This window comes from Tachyglossus aculeatus, chromosome 9 (assembly GCF_015852505.1).
Source record: "Tachyglossus aculeatus isolate mTacAcu1 chromosome 9, mTacAcu1.pri, whole genome shotgun sequence".
NCBI lineage: Eukaryota > Metazoa > Chordata > Mammalia > Monotremata > Tachyglossidae > Tachyglossus > Tachyglossus aculeatus.
In genome coordinates, this window is record NC_052074.1 from 64831304 (window position 1) to 64852506 (window position 21203).

Below are 21203 nucleotides of genomic sequence, written 5' to 3' on the forward strand. Positions count from 1 at the left end.
GGAATTGGAAACTGCTATCAGATTTTCTTTGTCTGGATAGCACACACACACACACCCCGCCCCTTGTGTACAAATGTGTTTGCACAAACACCCAAAAAGGATGGTTTTTTTGGCTGATTCTGGTAGGATTTTTCTCTTTAGAAAAATTAATACTTTGTCATTCTGTTTGGTTTTGTTTTTAAAATGATTAGCTACAATTGGCGGGGGCTGGCTAGCAGATGCAAAATAAACATTACAAGCTCAATTCAGAGCCACGTCATTTCAAGAGCTGGTGCCCATTTCCTTTCTCGGTGGGGTATGATAGTTCTTGATGGTAAACGTCTCTAACTAATGATCACTGGCTGCAAATTAAGCTACGATACAAGATTAATTAAGAATGGGAAGAGGTGTGATTAAGAGTAGAGACAAAGTCACTCAGCTTGGAACCTAGAAATAGACTCGGATTAGACCAGTGGAGATTTGACGGTGGAACTTGGCTTGAAGAGAGAAAATCCTGGTTTATAGGGAAGTGTCATTCTGTTATTCCAGCAGTCATTCCATTCCTCATAGTCAATTCTAAGGGCCATCCTTCTGGTTCCTCCTGTTTGCCCTTGGACTTCTGACTATGTGTAGATTTAAAAAAGGCCCTCTGTAGAAAATGGGGATAGGATCACATTATAATTATCATGATTATCATCCTCACCATCATTGCATTTGTTAAGTGCTTACTATGTGTCAAGCATTGTTCTAAGCACTAGGGTAGATACAATTTAATCAGGTCAAACACAGCCCTGGTCCCACATGGGGTTCACAAATCTAAGCAGGAGGGAGAAGGAGCATTGAATCCCCATTTTACAGAAGAGGAAATTGAAACACAGAGGGGTTAAGTGACTTGCCTAGAGTCCCACAACTGACAACTGGCTGAAGTGGAATTAGAACTGCCGATTCCCAGGCCTGTGCTCTTTCCATTAGGCCGCACTGCTCCTCATTTGGATCAGCATTGGAAATGGCCGCTTCGAATGATGCCAGATAATAATAATAATAATAATGGTATTTGTTAAGAGCTTACTATGTGCCAAGCACTGTTCTAAGTGCCAGGGGAGATACAAGGTAATCTGGTTGCACAACATGGGGCTCACAGTCTTAATCCCCATTTTACAGATGAGGTCACTGAGGCACAGAGACCAAGGTCACACAGCTGACGAGTGACAGAGCCGGGATTAGAACCCACGACCTTTGACTCCCAAGCCCGGGCTCTTTCCACCGAGCCATGCAAAGTTGAGAAAAAATATAGTGTGCCTATCAGTTCTGAATTATGCTCGGTAGTGAGCTAGAGAAGATGGCCCAGGTTCGCTGGAAATCAACACTGCTGATGGCGAGATCCTAGTTACTTGTGCAAATATACTTGAGAAGCAGTGTGGCTTAGTGGAAAGAGCATGGGCCTGAGAATCAGAGTACCTGGGTTTTTTAATCCCAGCTCTGCCACTCGCCTGCTCTGTGACCGTGGGGAAATCATTCAACTTCTCCATACCCCAGTTACCTCATCTGGAAAACAGGGATGGAGACTGTGAACCCTATTTAGGACAGGGAGGGAGTGTGTCCATCCTATTAATAACAATAATATTGACGATGGGATTTGTTAAGGGCTTACTATGTGCCAAGCACTGTTCTAAGCGCTGGGATAGATGCGAGGTAATCAGTTTGGACACAGTCCCTGTCCCATGTGGGGCTCACATTCTTAATCCCCATTTTCCAGATGAGGGAACTGGGGCACAGAGGAGGAAAGTGACTTGTCTAAGGTCACGCAGCAGACATGTGGTGGAGTCATGATTAGAACCCATGACCCATGCTCTAGCCATCCTGATTATTAACAATAATAATAATGATGATGGGATTTGTTAAGCACTTACTATGTGCCAAGCACTGTTCTAAGCGCTGGGATAGATATGAGGTAATCAGGTTGGACACAGTCCCCGTCCCATGTGGGGCTCACATTCTTAATCCCCATTTTCCAGACGAGGGAACTGGGGCACAGAGAAGGAAAGTGACTTGTCTAAGGTCACACAGCAGACATGTGGTGGAGTCAGGATTAGAACCCATGACCCGTGCTCTAGCCATTACACCATGCTGTTTCTATCTACCCCGGGACTTAATACAGCGTCTGGTGCATCATAAGCACTTAGTACAGTGCTCTGCACACAGTAAGCGCTTAATAAATACGGTTGAATGAATGAATAAGCACTTAATAAATACCATGGAAAAAATGCTTTCCAGCCTCAGGACAGACCCTCCTTCCCACACAGGGAGAAGAAGTGTGACTCAGTGGAAAGAGCATGGGCTTTGGAGTCAGGGGTCATGGGTTCACATCTCGCCTCTTCCAACTGTCAGCTGTGTGACTTTGGGCAAGTCACTTCACTTCTCTGGGCCTCAGTTCCCTCATCTGTAAAATGGGGATAAAGACTGTGAGCACCCCCCCCCCCCCCCGTGGGACAACCTGATCTCCTTGTAACCTCCCCAGAGCTTAGAACAGTGCTTTGCACATAGTCAGTGCTTAATAAATGCCATCATTGTTGTGATTATTATTATCTTTGCTGAGCTATGAGGATTTTTGCCCTATCTAGATAAGGCCTCCCGTTTTCTATCTTTATGGTCATTAATCCTTTACACAAACAAAGCAGCCCCTCCCCTGATTGTTACTCACCAGATTGGTGTTTCCACTTTGGTGTTCTCCCAACAGTCAAACCCACTGGAAAATTTCTTTTGAATGAGAACCTTGCAACTAAAAAGTTTCCAGTCCATTTTCACTCCAGCAAGCCAAAATCTACCAAGTAGTTTAAGACAGCAAGCCATGTCATTACCTGCTTCGGATATTTTAAGTTTGAGGTTTCAGCAGGAGATCCAAGTAGAGATGACTCAAAGGCAGGAGAAAACGAGAGACTGCAGAGAGGGGGAGAGATCAGGGCCGGAGATGTAGCCTGGGGAATCATCCGCAAAGAGGTGGTAGTTGAAACCATGGGAGGGAGTGTAGACGGAGAATAGAAGAGGCCCTAGAACTGAACCTTGAGGGGCTCATGCAGTAAACCTTAAGCACTTTGAAACTCACCCCATCCCTAGCCCAGTACCTATCGTTATGCTCTGCCATTTCCCTGACCCAAAGTGACGCCATAGACACATCTCTCTTTCATCGCCCCACCTCCATCTACAATCATTCTGTTAGTGTATCTTGGTACAGTGTTCTTGGTAAAAATACAAAAGTGGTTTACCATGGCCTCCTTGAGAGCTGTAAACTTGAATCTCCACCCTCACCTCGCTGCTGCCCAGCACGGGTGAGTTTTGACTTGTAGCAGATCGTCTTCTACTGAGGGCCTTTTTTCAATCTACACATACTCAGAAGTCCAAGGGCAAACAGGCAGGAGACAGAAGGTTGGCCCTTTGAATTGACTATGAGGAATGGAATGACCGCTGGAATAATGGAATGACACTTCCCTATAAACCAGGATTTTCTCTCTTCAAGTCAAGTTCAACCGTCAAATCTCCACTGGTCTAATCCGAGTTCTATTTCTAGGTTCCAACCTGAGTGACTTTGTCTCTACTCTTAATCACACCTCTTCCCATTCTTAATTAATCTTGTATCGTAGCTTCATTTGCAGCCAGTGATCATTAGTCAGAGACATTTACTATCAAGAACTATCATACCCCACCGAGAAAAGAAATGGGCACCGGCTCTTGAAATGACGTGGCTCTGAATTGAGCTTGTAATGTTTATTTTGCATCTGTTAGCCAGCCCCCGCCAATTGTAGCTAATCAAGGCCGGTAGAAGACTGGGAACTCTCCGGGTGTGACCCTGAGAGGGAATTCCCCTATCTGTAGTTGATTTTAAAGACTGCTTCCCCCTCTAGACTGTGAGCTCCTTGTGAGCTGGGATCCAACTCTACTACATTGTAGTCGCCCAAGCTTTTATTACAGCGCTCAGCACACAGTAAGCACTGCATAATAATAATAATAATAATAATGGTATTTGTTAAGCACTTACTATGTGCGAAGCACTGTTCTAAGCACTGGGGGATACGAGGTGATGAGGTTGCCCCACGTCTTAATCTTTATTTTACAGATGAGGTAACTGAGGCACAGAGAAGTTAAGTGGCTTGCTCAAGGTCCCACAGCCGACAGGTGGTGGAGCCAGGATTCGAACCCATGACCTCTGACTCCCAAGCCCGTATTCTTTCCACTGAGCCACGCTGCTTCTCCTAATAATAATAATAATCGTATTTGTTAAGTGCTCACTATGTGTGAAGCACTGTTCTAAGCACTGGGGGGGGGGATACAAGGTGATCAGGTTGCCCCTCATGGGGCTCACAGTCTTAATCCTTCATTAAGACTAAATCTTAATCTTAGTCTTAATCTTCTAGACTATGAGCCCACTGTTGGGTAGGAACCGTCTCTATATGTTGCCAACTTGTACTTCCCAAGCGCTTAATACAGTGCTCTGCACACAGTAAGCGCTCAATAAATATGATTGATTGACTGATTAATCCCCATTTTACAGATGAGGTAACTGAGTCATAGAGAAGTTTAGTGACTTGCCCAAAGTCACACAGCAGACAAGTGACGGAGCCGGGATTAGAACCCACGATCTCTGGCTCCCGAGCCCGTGCCCTTTCCACTGAGCCACACTGCTTCTCTATAAATACTACTGATTGAACAAGATCTTTGCTTGGCTTCCCCTACCCGTAATTGATTTTAGCGTCTAGTTCCCCTTCTACTGATTGAACAAGATCTTTGCTTGGCTTCCCCTACCCGTGATTGATTTTTGCGTCTATTTCCCCTTCTAGATTGTAAGCTTTTTAAAGACAGGGATTGGGTCTACTTATTACTGAACCCTCCCGAGGATTCAGAATGGCGTTCTGTGCATAGTAAACGCCCGATAAACACTACTGATTGACCGATTGATCGTTTGATTGACAGAAATTCACTTTCCCCGTGGGAAGGGTACTCTGAAGTATTTCCACGTCGAACAAAAACTCCTCACCAGTGGCTTTAAAGCACTCCACCGCACATAGTAAGCGCTTAACAAATGCCATCATTATTATTACCTTACCTCGTTACTGTCCTTCTGCAACCAAGAGCACGTACTTCGCTCCTCTAGTGGTAATCACAATAAGGGTGTTTGCTAAGCCCTTACTAGGTGGCAGTCACTGTACTAAGCGCTGGGGTGGGTAAAAGCAAACTGAGTTTGACGCAGTCCCTGTCCCACAAAGGGCTCACTGGAGTCGTCCCCATTTTGCAGATGAGGTAACTGAGGCAGAGAGAAGTGAAGTGGCTTACCTAAGGCCACCCAGCAGACAAGCGAAGCAGAGAAGCAGCGTGGCTCAGTGGAAAGAGCACGGGCTTTGGAGTCAGAGGTCATGGGTTCGAATCCCGGCTCTGCCACATGTCTGCTGTATGACCTTGGGCAAGTTACTTCACTTCTCTGAGCCTCAGTTACCTCATCTGTAAAATGGGGATTACGACTGTGAGCCCCACGTGGGACAAGCTGATCACCTTGTATCCCCCCCAGCGCTTAGAACAGTGCTTTGCACATAGTAAGCGCTTAACAAATGCCATCATCATCATCAAGTGGCGGAGCCTGGATTTGAACCCATGACCTTCTGACTCCCAGCCTGCACTCTATCTGCTACATCGGCTGCTCACCTTCTCGCTGTGCCTCGATCTCACCTGTCTCGCTGCCGATCCCTAGCCCTCGTCCTGCCTCGGGCCTGGAATGCCCTCCCTCCTCAAATCCGACAGGAATGACTCTCCCCCCACTTCAAATCTTTACTGAAGGCCCATCTCCTCCAAGAGGCCTTCCCAGACTAAGCCCTTTCCTCTTTTCCCACTCCCTTCTGCATCGCCCTGACTTGTTCCCGTTATTCTATCCCCTCCCAGCCCCACTGTACAGATCGGTAATTTATTTATCCGTCTCGATATCTGTCGCTCCCCTCCAGACCGAAAGCTCATTGCGGGCAGGGAACGTGTCCGTTTATAATAATAATGGCATTGGTTAAGCGCTTACTATGTGCAAAGCACTGTCCTAAGCACTGGGCACTGTTCTAAGCATTTATTGTTGTATTACACTCGCCCAAGGGTTTAGTACAGCGCTGTGCTCACACTATGCGCTCAGCGTTCAAGAGAAGCAGTGTTGCTCCGCGGAAAGAGCCCGGGCTTGGGAGTCAGAGGTCGTAGGTTCTAATCCCGGGTCCGCCGTGTGACTTTGGGCAAGTCACTTCACTTCTCTGGGCCTCGGTTACCTCATCTGGAAAATGGGGATTAAGACTGTGAGCCCCACGTGGGACAACCTGATCACCTTGTATCCCCCCCAGCACTTAGAACAGCACTTCCCACATACTAAGTGCTTAACAAATGCCATCATTATTATTATTTATTATTAATAAATGCGGTTGAATGGATGGATGAATATTTCCCTGCTCTAGAAACCGCTGGGCTTTTCACCCTTATCTTGAGGTTTGGGGGTTAGGTTAGCTGAGCTGGAACATCACAGTGCGTCTGTTCGCCAAGAGGATGTTAACATCGATGGCAATATCAATCAAGAGAAAGCACATATTGTTTAAGGAAATGGGAATATGCTCATTTGTACACTAAGATTAGGCCCAGGCTGTTTCTAGGCCTCTAAACGATCGTAATGATGATTATGGTATTTGTCGAATGCTGAGTATATGTCAAGCACAATTCTAAGTGCTGGGAAGACGCAAGTTAACCTGGTCAATGCTTTAATAACTAAATAACTCCTTTCATAAAGCCTAGTTAGCCTCCTAGTGTAAATGAGCCCATATAATACAATTCGAATGAGGATAAAAGCAACCAAATATGGAGAAACCAAGAAAATTTAACTCTTATTTTGGACTGATCCCTTAAATTGTGAGCCCCATTGTGGGACAGGGACTATGTCCAATCTGATTATCTTGGATCTACCCCAGTGCTTAGTCATGTAATAGTAAACATCACAATAATAATTATAATGATGATAATGACAATTGTTATTATTACTGTTATTGTTATTATTATTTAATAATAATGGCATTTATTAAGCACTTACTCTGTGCAAAGCACTGTTCTAATTTCTGGGGTCTTTGAAGAATATTCAGGTCAGGTGGTCAGGGCTAAACTGAAGGAGCTACAGAATCAAGATTTCCCCTAAGAAGAGTGATCTCTCCCAGGATTTAAGCATTTACCATTGGTTACGAAGCCCGCCGCTGTGAAGGAAGAGGGGGGAATTATAGGGTTTGCACACTTGCCTGGGGAAATGAGGGTTTTTTTTTTAATGTGTTCAGTCAAATATGACGATTATGATCATAGCTTAGGAAGTTTCAAAAGGGCAAAGATGCCCTTGAGAGAGAAAGAGAGACTCAAGACCTTCCGATTATAGAGCCGTTGTCACTATTACACTTTTCACGGAGACAGGAAAGATATCAATAGACCGTGTTCAACGCTCATGCGAGTTGTTTTTTTTTTTTATATTTAAGTGCTTTCAATCTAAATTATGGCTACATGAGATTGAGATCAAGTGAAGGGAGGTGTGAATAAATCCCATAAGCATAATCACAGAGCGTGAAAGATTTACACTTTTACCTCAACATTCAGTAGAGGGGACCCACGAATCATCTCCTCAAAGAAGCAGGGGGACTTGGCTTTCAAACTCACTGTCTTTTAGAATAATAACTTATGATGGTTTTGACATTTATTAAACACTTACCGACTGGTTTCCGGATCAGACCCAATCCCCGGCCCACAATTGACCTTATCCCCATTTCACAGCGGAGGAAACTGAAGCCCAGATGGGTCATAGAGCAGACCAGTGTCAGACCTGGGACTAGAAACCAGGAGTCCTGTCTCCTACGGCTCTGCTCTTTCCCTTGGGCCCCGCTGGCTTTTTTGCCCAAATGGTTCGGAGTTTTCATTCATTCAGTCAGTCAGTCGTATTTATTGAGCGCTTACTGTGTGCAGAGCCCTGTACTAAGCACACTACAACAACAAACAGATACAACCCCTGCCCACAACGAGCTGACGCTCTTAAAACCCCAATTAGATTGATGTTTTTTTTTTCAAATCACCGGGACCGGTTCAATCGGTTGATCTTCAAAAGGTACTGAATAAATACTTGGCCACTTTTGGCTAATTATGTGGACTGTTACCATTTTTATTATAGTCTGCTCTTTGAAAAATGACTTGATTGCTCAGAGCACTGGAAGAATACAGTGGAGGTGGCTTTCGATCCTTTAGTTGTCCATCGATTCTTCCTGAATTATATTATCATTTAGAGGTGACCTTAATGGATCTTAATGATAATAATAATTATAATGATGGCATTTATTAAGCGCTTACTATGTGCAAAGCACTGTTCTAAGTGCACGGGGGAGGTTACAAGGTGATGGGGTTGTCCCATGGGGGGCTCACAGTCTTCACCCCCATTTTACAGATGAGGTAACTGAGGCTCAGAGAAGTGAAGTGACTTGCCCAAAGTCACACAGCTGACAATAATAATAATAATGGCATTTATTAAGCGCTTACTATGTGCAAAGCACTGTTCTAAGCGTGGGGGAGGTTACAAGGTGATCGGGTTGTCCCATGGGGGGCTCACAGTCTTCATCCCCATTTTACAGAGAGGTAACTGAGGCTCAGAGAAGTGAAGTGACTTGCCCAAAGTCACACAGCTGACGATAATAATAATAATAATAATAATAATAATGGCATTTATTAAGCGCTTACTATGTGCAAAGCACTGTTCTAAGCACGGGGAGGTTACAAGGTGATCGGGTTGTCCCATGGGGGGGCTCACAGTCTTCATCCCCATTTTACAGATGAGGTAACTGAGGCTCAGAGAAGTGAAGTGACTTGTCTAAAGTCACCCAGCTGACAAGTGGCAGAGCGGGATGTGAACCCATGACTTCTCACTCCAAAGCCCGGGCTCTTTCCACTGAGCCACGCTGCTTCTGCCAAGTCATAATAATAACTGTGGTACTTACTGAGCGCTTACTAGGTGCCAGACACTGTACTAAGCGCTGGGATGGTCACAAGCAGATTGGGTTGGACACAGTCCCTGTCCCACTCGGGGCTCACAGTAATGGGAAGACCTCAGTAGCAAACACAGAATAGCTTAGCAGCAATAGATCTATCCACATTATTCACCGAGCACCAACTTTGTGCAGAGCACTGGGCTAACATCTTGGGATTGAACAAGAGAGTTAGTAATAAATAATAATAATAATGGCATTTGTTAAGCGCTTACTATGTGCAAAGCACTGTTCTAAGCGCTTACTATGTAGTAGACTTCATCCCTGCCTTCAAGGAATTTGCAATCTAGCTGGGGAGGAGGTGAAGTGATTTTCAGGTAGGAGAAGGAAAAGGGGGATCTGCAAAAATATAATCACGATGATGTCTGTTAAGCTCTCACTATGCGGCATCCACTGTATCAAGTTTTGGGGTAGAAACAAGATAATTAGGTTGGACAAATCCCTTTCCTTCAAGGGGCTCAGTGTAATCAATCAATTAAAGAGAATCAACGTGGCCTAGATGTTAGAACACAGGCCCGGGTGACAGCAGGACCTGAGTTCTAATCCTGCCTCCGCCACTTGTCTGCTGTGTGACCCTGGGCAAGTCGCTTAATATCTTTATGCCTCAGTTAAGTCACTTGTAATATAAGGATTAAGATTGAGAGCCCCGTGTGGGACAAGGATTGTGTCCAACCTGATTACCTTGTATCTATCCCAGCGCTTAGAACGGTGCTTGGCTCATAGTAAGCATTTAACAAATACTATTATTATTATTACCATTATTATTATGACTGAATTGCTACCTGTTGTTCATAGTATTGCTTTAGAAATTAGAATTTTTGGAGCTTTTCTGCCTTAGGACTTAGTACAGTGCCTGACGCATTGTAAACATTTAACAGAATCCTAAAAAAAATTCAAGTAACTATTTATTGAATGCCTACTGTGTGCACAGCATTGTACTTAGTGCTTAGGAGAGTACAATTCCACAGATTGTGTAAATTCATTCCCTGCCCATAGGAGAAAGTAGGATTGAATCCCCATTTTACAGATGATAAAACTGCAGCTCAGAGAAGTCAGCGTGGCTCAGCGGAAAGAGCCCGGGCTTGGGAATCAGAGATCATGGGTTCTAATTCTGGCTCCACTGCTTGTCAGCTGACTTTGGGCAAGTCACTTCACTTCTCTGGGCCTCAGTTACCTCGTCTGTAAAATGGGGATTGAGACTGTGAGCCCCACGTGGGACAACCTGATCACCTTGTATCCCCCGCAGCGCTTAGAACAGTGCTTTGGACATGGTAAGTACTTAGGAATACCATCATCATCATCATCATCATCATCATCATCATCATGGGTTCTAATCCCGGCTCCACTGCTTGTCAGCTGTGTGACTTTGGGCAAGTCGCTTCACTTCTCTGGGCCTCAGTTCCCTCATCTGTAAAATGGGGATTGAGACTGTGACCCCCATGTGGGACAAACTGATCACCTTGTATCCCCCCCAGCGCTCAGAACAGTGCTTTGCACATAGTAAGCACCTAACAAATACCATTATTATTATTATTATTATTATGGCAAATGGCAGAATCAGGTTAAGAACCCAAGTCCCATGACTCCCAAGCTCATGATCTTTCCACTAGACCACACTGCTCCCTATTGAATACCCCACAATGGGTTGGTTTATTTTATACCCTCCGAAGTCCTTAGTACACGACGCTTTCCATTCAGTAAGTACTCAGTAGATGCAACTGATTGATGAATCAATTGTTCGATCAGGTTCTTGAGGAGATACACAATGGGTGAGGTACTTTAGATGCCCGGGGGCAGTTTCCCAAAGATGTTAAAAAGTCCTTCCCTAAGGAAGTCAACTTTGGCATTTCACTCTCCAGCCCTCTAAATAGAACTGTAGGGATTTCCTTAATAAATACACAACTCTCCACAAAAAAACAACAACAGACAAGTCATTTGGCATTGACTTAGAAAGACAACGAGCTCAGATAAACCAATGTACATTAGGGATGTCAATTATAATCCAAACCATGGAACCGAGTTTACCAACTCTATTTTACCGCACTCTCCTAAACACTTAATTCAGTATTCTACACACAGCGAGCGCTCAATAAATACCAGTGATTGATCTAATAATTGATCTCACAAGAGCGTTTGTCCAGTGGGAGTTGAGACAAGAGACTGTAGAGGCCTCATGCCAGCAAAGAGAAAGGAAATCTTCAATTGATTGGAGAACTGCAGCCCAAACTAACAGTTCAATTTCTTGATACAGGACTTTGCTTAGTTTTTACCATCAGTGTTTGCTACGGTTCTGCAGGAAGCACAGGCCCGGTGGGTTCTAATCCCAGATCTGCCTCTTATCTGCGGTGTGACCTTTGACAAGTCACTCAACTTCTTTATGTCTCAGTTTCCTTGGCTGTAAAATGGGGATTCAATATCTGTTCTTCCTCCTACCCAGACTGCAAACCCCATATGGTACTGGGAATGAGTCCAGTCTCATTGTCTTGCATATATCCTACATACATATATATATACATATATATACATGTATATATATATACATATATATGTATATATGTTTGTATGTATTTATTACTCCATTTTATTTGTAAATATTTATTCTATTTATTTTATTTTGTTAATATGTTTTGTTTTGTTCTCTGTCTCCCCCCTTCTAGACTGCGAGCCCACTGTTGGGTAGGGACCGTCTCTATATGTTGCCAACTTGTACTTCCCAAGCACTTAGTACAGTGCTCTGCACACGGTAATAGCCCAATAAATACGATTGAATGAATGAATGAATATCCCAGCGTTTAGAACAGTGCTTGGCACATAGTAAATGCTTAACCAGTAGCATTCTGAGTCCAACAATCAATCCTATTTATTCAGTGCTTACTGTACCAAACTCTTGGGAGAGTACAATAAGCAGTGTGGTTTAGTGGATAGAGAATGGGCCGGAAAGTCAGAAGGTCATGGGTTCTAATTCCAGCTCCCCCACATGTCTGCTGTGTGACCTTGGCAAGTCATTGTACTTCTCTGGGCCTCAGTTACCTCATCTGGAAAATGGGGATTAAGAGTGAGACCCTTCTGTGGGAGAGGGACAGTGTCCAATCTAACTTGTATCTACCCCAGCACTTAGAACAGTGCTTGGCACCCAGTAAGCTCTTAGTAAGTCTCATCTTGTCTTATACAAGACAAGACAGAGAAGCAGCGTGGCTCAGTGGAAAGAGCCTGGGCTTTTGAGTCAGGGGTCATGGATTCGAATCCCAGCTCTGCCAATTGTCAACTGTGTGACTTTGGGCAAGCCACTGAACTTCTCTGTGCCTCAGTTCCCTCATCTGGAAAATGGGGATTAAGACTGTGAGCCCCCCGTGGGACAACCTGATCTCCTTGTAACCTCCCCAGCACTTAGAACCGTGCTTTGCACATAGTAAGTGCTTAATAAATGCCATTATTATTATTATTATTACACTGTCGGAAACGTCTCCAAACTTAGCAACTCCATTCACGCGTCTCTCCCAGCGCGGCCCACCTCCATCCGCAATCGTTCTGGTAGCAGATCCAGAGAGTTTTCTCGGTAAAAATCTGAAAGTGGTTTACCACTGCTTCCTTCCACGCGGTAAACTTGTGTCCCCACCCTCGATTCTCTCCCATGTCGCTGCTGCCTGGCACGGGGAAGTTTTGACTTGTAGCCTATTCATTCATTCAATCATATTTACTCTATTTATTTATTTATTACTCTATTTATTTATTTCTCTATTTATTTATTTATTTATTTTACTTGTACATATCTATTCTATTTATTTTATTTTGTTAGTATGGTTGGTTTTGTTCTCTGTCTCCCCCTTTTAGACTGTGAGCCCACTGTTGGGTAGGGACTGTATATGTTGCCAGCTTGTACTTCCCAAGCACTTAGTACACTGCTCTGCACACAGTAAGCGCTCAATAAATATGATTGATTGATTGATTGATTTACTGAGCACTTACTGTGTGCAGAGCCGATTGCCTTCCACTCGCTAGCCACTGCCCAAGCTAGGGATAGGATGACTCTCCCTCGCATAGCCGAGACTGGTAGAATACTGGAAACTCTCTAGGTGCCATCCTGAGAGGATATTTAACAAGTACCACAATTATTATTACTATTACACTATAACAGTGTAACAGACCCAATCCTTGCCCATAAGGCACTTTATTATTAGGAACAAATGGATGTAATTGACAGATCTTTCCTGGAGTTCTCTGAAAAGAGCAGTATTCAGCCAGGGGGACCAGACCAGCACAGCTGCAGGCCAGCAGAATCACCAGACCATTGCAGGGAAGCGGAAGGGAAGGAAATTCAGGGAGGAAGGCGCTACCCCTATTTGGAAGGATTCGGCTTTAGGGAACGGCCTCTTGAATCGGGAGTTTATTCACAGCTCTTGTTTAACTCATTGAGAATGTCACTGCTAAGCCTTGAGCTAGTCAAAAGCCAGTTATGATTAATAACTTCGAAAGTCCGTGCGGCTCTAGCATGGGAGACCCGCGGCTCGGAGAAAACCATTACTGCAGAGCAAATACCTGGGGGAACGGAAGCAGAGTGACCTGTTGGAAAGATCCTGAGCCTGGGAATCAGAGATCCTGGGTCCTAATTCTGGTTCTGCCTCCTGCCAGCTGGGTGATCTGGGGAAGTCACTTAATTTCTCAATGCCTCAGTCATCTGTATAGCGGGGATTAAATTCTTGTTCTCCCTCCCCTTAGTCCCTGAGCCCCATTTGGGATCGGGATGGAGTCCGATTGGATTATCTTTTATCTACTCCAAGGCTTATAACAGTGCTTGGCACGTAGTAAATGCTTACAAAAAATGCCATAATGGTTATTCTCATCTTCTCCTGGGCCTGGCTACCAAGCTCTGGAAGCAGGAGTGACTTGGGTTTAATCCTAAAAGTCACAGGATGGTGACAGATATTTATGGGGTGCACTTGTGGGAGGGATAAAATTAATTGCGTGAGCCCCTAGAAAGCATTCCTTTCTTGACAGCTAAAAGGAAAAGTGTTGGGGCATGCCTCTAAGCATCTGGCTTCTTATTATCGGCCCAGCAGTCATTTCAACTAGAGAGCTGGCAGAAGTGGTCCATAAACCCACCCTTTTCTAAGTCCCTGAGACAATTTTGTGTGTGGGTGTGCATATGTGGTATTTATTAAATGCTTACTATCTGTACTGAGTGTTGGGACAGATATAAGACAATCAGGTCTACACAGTCCCCGTCCCCCATGGGACTCATGGTTTAAGAAAGAGAGCCAACACCCGGTCTGGAGAACAGGTGGGAGATGTTCGGTGAAGTTGGGAAATAAGGAAGTGACTAATAATAATAATAATGATGGCATTTATTAAGCATTTACTATGTGCCAAGCACTGTTCTAAGCACTGGGGAGGTTACAAGGTGATCACATTGTCCCACAGGGGGCTCGCAGTCTTAATCCCCATTCTTAATCTCCATTTTACAGATGAGGTAACTGAGGCCCAGAGAAGTGAAGTGACTTGCCCAAAGTCACACAGCTGACAAGTGGCGGAGCCGGGATTTGAACCCCTGACCTCTGACTCCAAAACCCGGGCTCTTTCCACTGAGCCACGCTGCTTCTGAAATGAAACCCGGATGTTTTCTCCATTTGAATAGATAAGCTGATCCCGCAGATCCTGACATGCTCATCTCCCTCTGATCCATAATTCATTGATACGCAGTGAAAACTGGCCCCGCCAACCTCTTTATTTCAACCTGAGCACGTTCCCTTGTTCTACACATAGACAGGAGTCTGAGCCTCTCAGTCACGCAAATCAAGGCGGGCAGCGGGGTTGAACGGAGCACAGCTGTGCTCTGCAGGCTTACGCACTTCAGCGCTCCACAGACTGTTTTGAAGCTAGAGAGTGGGTGCGGTGACTGCATTTGAGCGATTTCATGGGAAAGAGGATTTACCAAAAAAAACTTGATATATTGGCTCCTTTAGGAAGTCGGCGACTGCAGAGGGAAGAAACGTTCTGCCGTCAGTCGTATCTGGCCAGATGGACTTGCGAGGGATTTTGCTGCACAGAGGAAAATCTTGGCTCTGCGACGTGAACATAAATGTCGAGCATTTACTAAATTCAAAGAAAGGTTAAGTGGTTTGCAAATAATGGTTTTATGGGATGTCAAATCATGGCGATGTCTACATCAGTCCATCGACTGATGAGTCAGTTGCTGTTAATTGAGCACTTACTGCATGCAGAGCACTGTACTAAGCGTTTGGGAGAGTTCAATACAATAGAGTTGGTGCACAGGTTTCCTGCCCACAAGGAGCTTATGGTCTAGAGGGGGAGACAGGCCTTAAAATAAATTACGGATAAGTGGGCAGCAGTGGCATGGGGGAGAGTCGAGGCCGGAGACTCAGGTTGACGGCTCGGAAGGAGGCAACGGTAAACCATTTCTGTATTTTTACCAAGAAAATCCTGTGGATCCACTACCAGAACGATTGCAGATGGAGATGCGGTGTTCTGTGCGTCCGTGGCGTCTCTATGGGTCAGACACGACTGGACAGCATAAGACAACAACAACAACAACATAAATGCTATGGGGGCTGAGAGGGGGGTGAATATCAAGTGTTTAAAGGGTACTTGGTCCAAGGGAATCGCTGATGCAGAGGGAGAGGGGAGTGGAGTAAATGAGGGAAGGCCTCCTGGAAGAGGTGAGGTTCTACGAGAGCTTTGAAGGTGGGGAGAATGGCGGTCTGTTTGATATGAAGATGGAAAAGAGCTAGGGAAGATGGAGAATATGAGCTAGGGATCACTGTAAGATAGATGATGATGACAGTATTTGCTAAACACTTACACTGTTCTAAGCACTGATGTAGATACAAGGTGATCAGGTTGTCCCACATGGCGCTCCTAGTCTTCATCCCCATTTTCCAGATGAGGTCACTGAAGCACGGAGAAGTGAAATTGCACAGCTGACACGTGGCAGAGCCAGGATTAAAACCCACGACCTCAGACTCCCAAGCCCGGGCTCCTTCCACTAAGCTACGCTGTACACTGCGCGGTTCTCCTTCTCATCTTTCGAAGAATCCCTAAAACCCATTAAACATTCAGAAAAGAATCGGTTCTAAATTCACTACAGAGACTAAATTAACTCTCAGGGAGTCATAATTTCGCTTGGTTCGAATCGGGCAGAGATGGTGATGAGAAATTCTCCCTGAGGGAGGGTCTCCGTCCCTAGGACTCAGTCAAGATCTCACAATTCGATTGTCTCTGGTAAAACTACGCTCAGGCAAAGAGCCGTAGAATGCACAAAAATCTGATTCAAATCGCCTTTCTTTTTCAAACCAAGTAAAGAGAAAAAACAAAACTCTTTGAGACTTGAGAACTTGAAAAAACGAAGTTCATTCATTCATTCAATCGTATTTATTGAGCACTTACTGTGTGCAGAGCACTGTACTAAGCGCTTGGGAAGTACAAGTTGGCAAAATATAGAGATGGCCCCTACCCAACAGTGGGCTCACAGTCTAGAAGTTGTTGGCTGCTAAAATGGTTTATTAATAATAATAATGATGATGGCATTTTATTAAGCGCTTACTATGTGCGCTGGGGAGGTTACAAGGTGATCAGGTTGTCCCACGGGGGGGCTCGCAGTCTTAATCCCCATTTTCCAGATGAGGTAACTGAGGCACAGAGAAGTGAAGTGACTTGCCCAAAGTCCCACAGCTGACAGTTGGAGGAGCCGGGATTTGAACCCATGACTTCTGACTCCAAAGCCCGGGCTCTTTCCACTGAGCCACGCTGCTTCAACTCAGCTGATGATAAGAGCCCGGGCTTGGGAGTCAGAGGACGCGGGTTCTAATCCCGGCTCCGCCACTTGTGTGCTGCGTGACCTTGGGCAAGTCACTTCACTTCTCTGTGCCTAAGTTCCCTCCTCTGTAAAATGGGGGTTAAGACTGTGAGCCCCACGTGGGACAACCCAATAACATTGTATCTGCCCCAGCGCTTAGAACAGTGCTTGGCACATAGTAAGTGCTTAACAAAAACCATAATAATTATTATTATCTTCATTATTATTATTAATTTTGCTCTATAATTTTGACAGTTGTCTACTGCACGTAAAAAACACCTAACTGAGGATCTTTTTTGCATTGTCTGTACATAGTAATAGATATCCAGCGCTTAGAACTGTGAGCCCACTGTTGGGTAGGGACTGTCTCTATATGTTGCCAACTTGTACTTCCCAAGCGCTTAGTACAGTGCTCTGCACACAGTAAGCACTCAATAAATATGATTGATTGATTGATTAGATTGATTGATTAGAACAAAACCCAGGCTCTTTCCACCGATCCACGCTGCTTCTCTAAGCCAAGCACTGTACTAAGCTCTGGGGTAGATTTGAAATAATGAGGTTGGACAGAGCCCCTGTCCCCGACGGGGCTCACGATCTAAGGAGGAGGAAGGGAGGAGGGAAGCAGCGTGGCCCAGTGGAAAGAGCCGGGGCTTTGGAGTCAGAGGTCATGGGTTCAAATCCCGGCTCCACCACTCGTCAACTGTGCGACTTTGGGCAAGCCACTTCACTTCTCTGGGCCTCAGTGACCTCATCTGTAAAATGGGGATTAAGACTGGGAGCCCCCCGTGGGACAACCTAGTCACCTTGTAACCTCCCCGGCGCTTAGAACAGTGCTTTGCACACAGTAAGCACTTAATAAATGCCATTATGAATATTATTATGCATTGAATCTCCATTTTACAGATGAGCAAACTAAGGTGCACAGAAGTTAAGTGACTTGCCCAAGGTCATACACCACACTGCCAGGCCTGTGATCTCTCTACCAGGCCATGCTGTATTTGAGCTAGAAATTTATCCATTACGAATTCTTTTTTTTCCTCTGGGGCTAGGACTCGGATTACCCAGCGCTTAGAATAGTGCTTTGCACATAGTAAGTGCTTAATAATGCCATTATCATTATTACACCTGTTGGAAAACTCCCAAGCACATTTCAGTTTGCCATTAGCCCTGGGCTAAAGCATGATTCTGGGGGCCAGAGGATGTAATAAGAATAATAATAATGGCATTTATTAAGTTCTTACTATGTGCAAAGCACTGTTCTAAGTGCTGGGGAGGTTACAAGGTGATCAGGTTGTCCCATGGGGGGCTTACAGTTTTCATCCCCACCTGTTTGAAAACTCCCAAGCACATTTCAGTTTGCCGATAGCCCTGGGCTAGAGCATGATTCTGGGAGCCAGAGGACATAATAATAATAATAATAATAATGATAATAATAATAATAGCATTTATTAAGTGCTTACGATGTGCAAAGCACTGTTCTAAGCACTGGGAAGGTTACAAGGTGATCAGGTTCTCCCATGGGGGGCTCACAGTCTTCATCCCCACCTGTTTGAAAACTCCCAAGCACATTTCAGTTTGCCGATAGCCCTGGGCTAAAGCATGATTCTGGGAGCCAGAGGACATAATAATGATAATAATAATAATAATGACAATAATAATAATAATAATAATAGCATTTATTAAGTGCTTACGATGTGCAAAGCACTGTTCTAAGCACTGGGAAGGTTACAAGGTGATCAGGTTGTCCCATGGGGGGCTCACAGTCTTCATCCCCACCTGTTTGAAAACTCCCAAGCACATTTCAGTTTGCCGATACCCCTGAGCTAAAGCATGATTCTGGGAGCCAGAGGACATGATAATAATAACAATAATAATAATAATAATAATAATAGCATTTATTAAGTGCTTACGATGTGCAAAGCACTGTTCTAATCGCTGGGGAGGTTACAAGGTGATCAGGTTGTCCCACGGGGGGCTCACAGTCTTCATCCCCACCTGTTTGAAAACTCCCAAGCACATTTCAGTTTGCCGATAGCCCTGGGCTAAAGCATGATTCTGGGAGCCAGAGGACATGATAATAATAATAATAATAATAATAATAATAATAATAATAATAATAATAATAGTGGCATTTGTTAAGTGCTTACTATGTGCAAAGCACTGTTCTAAGCGCTGGGGAGGTTACAAGGTGATCAGGTTGTCCCACGGGGGGCTCACAGTCTTCATCCCCATTTTACAGATGAGGTCACTGAGGCCCAGAGAAGTGAAGTGACTTGCCCCAAGTCACACACATGCATTCTAATCCCTGCTCCACCACTTGTCTGCCATCTGACCAATGGCAAATCACTTCACATCTCTGTGCCTCAGTTTCCTCTACTGAAAAATGGGGATTAAATACAGGTACTCCCTCCTACTTCGACTATGACCCCCACTTTGAGACAGGGAATGTTTCCAACCTGATTCTCAACATATCTCCCCCATCACTTAGAACACAGAGTAAACGCCTACATAGACCATAAAAAAGGTTGACAGTAAGTCAGAATAAATCTTGGGCGCGACAGACCCAGTCCTGCGTAGATCCATTCTTCAAGTTAACCAACAAGGCCAGTTCCATGGCGACTTGAATCAACAGAGTCCTTTTTGCCACTTATTTTCCTAAAACCAGCATGGCAAAATGAATCCTGCCTTTCAATTCTGAGTCACCCCACATAGCAGGCAGGTCTAAACTTACCAGTTCATATTACAAATCTCCAATTAGTCCTGATTTCCCCCCCCCCAAAAAAAATCTTGCCTTGCAGTCACTTTTGCCACTTTATATTTCAATAAGGAGAACAGTCTTTCAAATGCATTGTTTCATTTTCAACAGATTCCCAATTGCTTCTTTAGCCTTTACCATACAAATAGCTTCCCTGTATTATCTGTCTTGCCCCCCCAAATTTAACACGGAGTGCACACACACGCATTCACACAGACTTGTCTTTATAACCCTTTTTGTTTGCTTTATTTTAGGGAGAACATGTACAACCAGACTTGTCCTTTATCTTTTATGTTTGGCTTCCAGCTACAGTGACACCTCTAAGTGCCTCTTGATTCTTTTCTTTCCTACTCTTATTACTCATCATTCCTTAATTATCCACAAAGATTTGAATTTTAAGTCCTCTATTTTGTACAGCCTCTTTCGCTCTCCGCATAATGGATTCAGCGAAATGAATGTCGTCGACTCTTCAAAGGCGTTATTTATTCTACGTAGTTCCATCTTGATCTCCGTCCGACTCCTGCTCAGCTTTAAATGGTCTAAGCCTGTCCCTTGGTCTAGTTTATTTCTCTCAGTATGTTCAGCGATTTCCCAAGACGTGAATCCACTGAGGCTAATCTTTCTTTTCTCCTCCCTGCCCTAATGAGGTTCGACCATTTTCCAAGTTAGAAAGTATTGTGTGGAATTGACGCCTCTTTTGAAATTTTCTAAACTATAGAACTACAGAAGGAATGGATCCCACCCCACCGTGGGAGGCTGGAAACCGCCTGGTATAGCGCTGGGTCTGTAGATTTAGACCCGTAGATTTCCTCTGCTGGGTGGCCTGGGGCAGGTCACTTCCCTTCTCTGTGCCTCAGTTATCTCATCTGTAAAATGGGGATTAAGACTGTGAGCTCCATGTGGGACAGGGACTGTGTCCAATCTGATTTGCTCGTATTCACCCCAGTGATAAATAGAATGTCTGGCACATAGTAAGTGCTTAACAAATAGCATTATTAATATTGCCATTATTATTTTGATTTTACCTGTCTGAAGTCAGCTGGGCAGCAGCAACTCAGGGTTCTGTTTCTCTTCCCGTTTCAGTCTGTCCCCGTGAGCTCTTCGTCTCCTGTATATGGGTACATATTTGTAATTATAATCCTATTCATTTTTATTGATGATGTGTCTATCTATACTTCCATTTATTTATAATGATGCTACTGATGCCTGTTTACTTGTTTTGTTGTCTATCTCCCCCCCTTCTAGACTGTGAGCCCATTGTGGGCAGGGATTGTCACTATTTGTTGCTGAATTGTACATCCCAAGCGCTTAGTACCGCGCTCTGCACACGATAAGTGCTCAATAGATAAGACTGACTGCATGAATGAATCTCCTCCAGCCACACAAGGCAATTGTTGGGAATTTGTGTCTACCACTCTATTGTATTGTACCCTCCCAAGCGCTGAGTAGAATTCTCTTCACACAATCAGGGCTCCATAAATATCACTGATTGATTGATGGATGGATTCTTCAGCTGACCTGCTTTGTAGATTTATAACCACGGCTATTTATGTGTACACACCGACACGTACACACCCCATTCAAGTCT